Source organism: Salvelinus sp. IW2-2015, unplaced genomic scaffold, assembly GCF_002910315.2.
Source record: "Salvelinus sp. IW2-2015 unplaced genomic scaffold, ASM291031v2 Un_scaffold6389, whole genome shotgun sequence".
NCBI lineage: Eukaryota > Metazoa > Chordata > Actinopteri > Salmoniformes > Salmonidae > Salvelinus > Salvelinus sp. IW2-2015.
Window position 1 is genome coordinate 29,374 of NW_019947652.1, and position 6,148 is coordinate 35,521.

At 41.0% G+C, this 6,148-nt stretch overlaps 1 long non-coding RNA gene across 1 annotated transcript; it reads right to left on the bottom strand.

The window, feature by feature from the left end:
* Positions 1 to 1,015: 1,015 nt before the first annotated feature.
* LOC139026930 (uncharacterized) lies at positions 1,016 to 4,277 on the bottom strand. Its single transcript, XR_011478916.1, has 3 exons — positions 4,122 to 4,277; positions 3,023 to 3,056; positions 1,016 to 1,172 (listed from the first exon to the last, which is right to left on the bottom strand). It is a non-coding gene; the product is annotated as an uncharacterized lncRNA (long non-coding RNA).
* Positions 4,278 to 6,148: the final 1,871 nt, after the last annotated feature.

Below are 6,148 nucleotides of genomic sequence, written 5' to 3' on the forward strand. Positions count from 1 at the left end.
AAGTTTGGACTTGTGTGTGTGTGTGTGAGCTTTTCTTTGACATCTGTTTAGAGAAATGACTGATTTACAGTTCATGAAGGTTGCCTAATCACACACATAAAGTTTTGGAAAGATCTGACTTTTTTAACCCTTCGAAACAGCACCCATGACACCATTTTAAGGCACTTCCGGTTGGCACAGGAAGCTATAGGTAAACACATATCTTGATTGGGGTATGCTGTTACAGAATCCTGAGTTTGAAGTCTATACGTTAAGAATTGACTGATATACATAGGGTTGAATGCAGTGATTTTCAAAATTGCAAGTCATGTATATCAGGACAGCTTTTAGGGTGATTTTAACCACTTCCGGTTGGTTCAGGTAGCCTAAGATCAACACAGGTAGACCTCATAGTGGCCTGATGGATTGTTATCAAAGACAGGTTCATAAGACCTTCATAACCCACATAGGCTCTAGGTTGAATTTAGAGGAGCAGTCAATGTATTCCTATGGGGCGAAATGTCATTGTAAACTGTTTGATGTAAACACCTTCTTTTAACTGTTAAGGGTTAATGCCACACGGTCAATGTTAGGCTTGCACAGATCGGGAGGACCTTAAGAACATTCCTGAGGTCAAATTGTGTTTCTAACCTTAACGGTTCTCTCTCTGTCTCCCAAAAGCAAATCAAATTGACATTGAGGTCAAAAGGTCATTTTGCTCTGTCTTCTCGTCACTGTCGCTGCGCTCAGACCGAGCGAGCTACGGTTAAGCGGGACATCTCGGTGAACTCGGCACGGCCTGGAGATAATAGTAAAACCATTGCAGGCTTTGTGTGTCTTTAAGCACCATACTTTTTCACTCCATCCTTGCTTTTTGTGTGTGTGTGTTTGTGTGAGAGAGCTTCTCTTTGACATCTGTTGGGAGAAATGACTGATTACAGTTCATGAGGGTTGTCTAATCACATATATGAAGTTTTGAAAAGTTCTGACCTTTTAACCCTTCAAAACAGCATCTATGACACCATCTTAAGGCCCTTCTGGTTGTCACAGGAAGCTATAAGTAAAGAGATATCCTGATCGGGGTATGCTCTTAGAGAATCCTGAGCTTTAAGTCTATACGTTAAGAACTGACTGATTTACACAGGGTTGAATGCACTATATATCACAAACTGCTGGTTGGGTATGGCAAAACACTTTTAGGCGTGATTTACACTTCCGGTTGCTCCAGGAAGCTTAGAATCACACAGGAGACCTCATAGTGGCTTGATGGATTTGTCATAAGAGACGGTTCATAAGACATTCATAACCCACATAGGGTTTATTTAAAGAATGCACGTTAAATTTGCAATATGATTCAACACATCATATTGCAAAAGTAACACACACTGTTACGTTTGCAATATGATTCACACATATATTGCAAAATGTAACACACACTGTTACGTTTGCAATATGATGTGTTGAATCATATTGCAAACATAACACACACTGTTACGTTTGCAATATGATGTGTTGAATCATTTTGCAAATGTAACGTGCATTCTTTAAATACTTTAGAAATACAAAATCGAACAGGCTTGTTGGGGTCTGTCTCTATGGGCCGAGCCGGTTTCAATGCACCTAGTCTTGAGACTCTGGGACTTTTCTAAATGTCGCCAGTTTCGTTGAGCTCAAAATGAATTGAACACATTGCAAATACACAAGGCTTTTTATCAGTCCGAGAACCTTCTAGAGCCACATAACTCACCGTGCACAATCGACCTGAGGTCTAGAACAGGTTTGTAAAGTTTCAGAACTCTAGGTCTGACGGTTCTTTAAAAGTTGGAACAAAAGTAACTACCGCAGACACTGTCTGCCTCTTAGCCCCTCAGTGTGTCCCTCCATTTCTGTTTGGGTGTGTAAATTTTTCTTTGAAATCTGATGGGACTAATGACTGATTTACAGTTCAGGAGGGTTGCCTAATCACAAATATGAAGTTTTGGAAATATTTGACTTTTTTAACCCTTCGAAACAGCTCTTTTGACACCAATTATGGCACTTCCGGTTTGCACAGGAAGCTGAACGTAAACACATATACTCATTGGAGGAGGCTTTTACAGAATCCTGAGTTTTAAGTCTATACGTTAAGAACTCAGTGATTTACATAGGGCTGAATGCACTATTTCTCTCAAACTGCAGGTTGGGTATTGCAAACACTTTTAGGGTGATTTTAACCACTTCCGGTTGCTCCAGGAAGCTTAGAATCGACACAGGTAGACCTCATGGTGGCCTGATGGACTGTCATCAAAGACAGGTTCATAAGACATTCATAACCCACATAGGCTTCAGGTTGAATTAGGAGGTGCAGTCAATGTATTCCTATGGAGAGAGATGTCAATGTAAACTGTGAGATGAAAAAACCTGTTTTCACTGTTAAGGGTTAATGCCACAAGGTCAAGGTTAGGCTTGCACAGATCGGGAGGACCTTAAGAACATTCCTGAGGTCAAATTGTGTTTCTAACCTTAACGGTTCTCTCTCTGTCTCCCAAAAGCAAATAAAATTGACATTGAGGTCAAAAGGTCATTTCTTCTTGTCACTGTCGCTGCGCTCAGACCGAGTGAGCTACGGTCAAGAGGGGCATCTCGTTGAACTCGGCAAGGCCTAGAGATAATGGTCATGCCATTGTCGGCTTTGTGTGTCTTTAAGCACCGTACTTTTTCACTCCATCATTGCTTTGTGTGTGTGTGTGTGTGTGTGTGAGAGAGAGCTTTTCTTTGACATCTGTTTAGAGAAATGACTGATTTACAGTTCATGAAGGTTGCCTAATCACACACTTAAAAAGTTTTGGAAAGATCTGACTTTTTTAACCCTTTGAAACAGCACCCATGACACCATTTTAAGGCACTTCCGGTTGGCACAGGAAGCTATAGGTAAACACATATCTTGATTGGGGTATGCTGTTACAGAATCCTGAGTTTTAAGTCTATACGTTAAGAATTGACTGATCTACATAGAGTTGAATGCAGTGATTTTCAAAATTGCAAGTCATGTATATCAGGACACCTTTTAGGGTGATTTTAACCACTTCCGGTTGGTCCTGGTAGCTTAAAATCAACACAGGTAGACCTCATAGTGGCCTGATGGATTGTTATCAAAGACAGGTTCATAAGACCTTCATAACCCACATAGGCTTCAGGTTGAATTTAGAGGAGCAGTCAATGTATTCCTATGGGGAGACATGTCATTGTAAACTGTTTGATGTAAACACCTTCTTTTAACTGTTAAGGGTTAATGCCACAAGGTCAAGGTTAGGCTTGCACAGATCGGGAGGACCTAAAGAACATTCCTGAGGTCAAATTGTGCTTCTAACCTTAACGGTTCTCTCGCTGTCTCCCAAAAGCAAATAAAATTGACATTGAGGTCAAAGGGTCATTTTGCTCTGTCTTCTTGTCACTGTCGCTGCGCTCAGACCGAGCGAGCTACGGTCAAGCGGGGCATCTCGTTGAACTCGGCACGGCCTGGAGACTATGGTGATGTCATTTTAGTGGTGATTTCAGAATGCTATTTTGGTGCATTCATGGAAGGCGCTGTGACTTTGGGCCTGCTCTGAAATATTTGACAGTTGGCTTCTAAAGGAGTTGGAAAAAGTGAGTTTGGAGTCAGATGGTATCAGTTTGGTGTCTGAAAAGATGTAATTGACTTATGGACACTTGCTAGTTGACTTTGTTGACAATTGCTAGTTGACTTGCTAGTTGACTTTTGTCCATTTGCAATATGTTTCAACGGGGAGTACCATGAGGAAAAGCGACATGATGAAATTTCACGAAACGAGCGATGGAGAGGAACCACTATCACTGCCCGGCCATCCTGAGGTCATCAGGACGTTGACTTTTGTATTTTAAAGTATTTAAAGAATGCCCGTTAATTTGCAATATGATTCAACATCACATCATATTGCAAATATAACGGGCATTTGCAATATGATGTGATGTTGAATCATATTGCAAATCTAACGGGCATTCTTTAAATACTTTACAAATGCAAAAGTCAACGGTCTGATGACCTCAGGAGATGTCGGGCAGTGATAGTGGTTCCTCTCCATCGCTCGTTTCGTGAAATTTCATCGTGTCGCTTTTCCTCATGGTAACCTCACTGTTGAAACATATTGCAAATGCACAAAAGTCAACTAGCAAGTCAGTGTCCATCTGGCAATTAGATATTTTCAGAAACCAAACTGATACCATCTGACTCCAAACTCACTTTTTCCAACTCCTTTAGAAGCCAACTATCACATATTTCAGAGCAGGCCCAAAATTCACAGCGCCTTCCATTTAAACCATAATAAAACAAATAATACGTAGTTATGTTCTAGCTGCGGGTCCAGTTCTCACATTATGTTTAGCCCTATGTGAGGCGACCTCGAATCCCAAGTTTCGGCTCGATAGGTCATTCGGTGCCTGAGCAAAACCCTAATTGGTGCTGAAAATCCACTTTTTTCCATGCCTTGCTACAGGTTGCTTGAATGAGCAATCAGACAGAATCGTTGGGGTCTGTCTCTATGGGCCGAGCCGGTTTCAGTGCACCTAGTCTTGAGACTCTGGGACTTTTCTAAATGTTGCCAGTTTCGTTATGCTCAAAATGAATTGAAATCATTGCAAATGCACAAGGCTGTTTATCGGTCTGAGAACCTTCTAGAGCCACATAACTCACCGTGCACAATCGACCTGAGCTCTAGAACAGATTTCCAAAGTTTCAGAACTCTAGGTCTGACGGTTCTTTAAAAGTTTGAACAAAAGTAATTAAGCCCCTCAGTGTGTCCCTCCATCATTTCTGTGTGGGTGTGTAAGTTTTTCTTTGAAATTTGATGGGACGAATGACTGATGTACAGTTCATGAGGGTTGACTAGTCACATATATGAAGTTTTGGAAAGATTTGACTTTTTTAACCCTTTGAAACAGCCCTTTTCACACTAATTATGGTACTTCCGGTTTGCACAGGAAGCTTAAAAACACATATCCTCACTGGAGTAGGATCTTACAGAATCCTGAGTTTTAAGTCTGTATGTTAAAAATTGACTGATTTACATAGGGTTGAATGCACTATTTCTCTCAAACTGCAGGTTGGGTATGGCAAACACTTTTAGGGTGATTTAACCACTTCCGGTTGGTCCAGGAAGCTTAGAATCGACACAGGTAGACCTCATAGTAGCCTGATGGATTGTTATCGAAGACAGGTTCATAACACATTCATAACCCACATAAGCTTCAGGTTGAATTTAGAGGAGCACGCAATGTATTCCTATGGGGAGACATGTCATTGTAAACTGTTTGATGTAAACACCTTATTTTAACTGTTAAGGGTTAATGCCACACAGTCAATGTTAGGCTTGCACAGATCGGGAGGACCTTAGGAACGTTCCTGAGGTCAAATTGTGCTTCTAACCTTAACAGTTCTCTCTCTGTCTCCCAAAAGCAAATAAAATTGAAATTGAGGTCAAAGGGTCATTTGGGTCTGTCTTCTTGTTACTGTCGCTGCGCTCAGACCGAGTGAGCTACGGTCAAGTGGGGCATCCCGTTGAACTCGGCACGGCCTGGAGATAATGGTAATGCCGTTGCAGGCTTTGTGTGTCTTTAAGCACCGTACTTTTTCACTCCATCCCTGCTGTGTGTGTGTGTGTGAGAGCTTTTCTTTGACATCATTTGGGAGAAATGACTTATTTACAGTTCATGAGGGTTGTCTAATCACATATATGAAGTTTTGAAAAGTTCTGACCTTTTAACCCTTCAAAACAGCATCTATGACACCACCTTAAGGCACTTCTGGTTGTCACAGGAAGCTATAAGTAAACACATATCTTGAATGGAGTATGCTGTTACAGAATCCTGAGTTTTAAGTCTGTATGTTAAAAATTGACTGATCTACACAAGTTTGAATGCAGTGATTTTCACAATTGCAGGCTATGTAAATCAAAATTCACTTTTAGGGTGAATTTAATCACTTCACGGCCTGGGAGATAATAGTAACCTTTGAGGCTTTGTGTGTCTTTAAGCACCGTACTTTTTCACTCCATCCCTGCTGGTGTGTGTGTGAGAGCTTTTCTTTGACATCTGTGGGAAAAATGACTGATTTACAGTTCAGAGAGTTGTCTAATCACAATATGAAGTTTTGAAAGATCTGACCTTTATTACC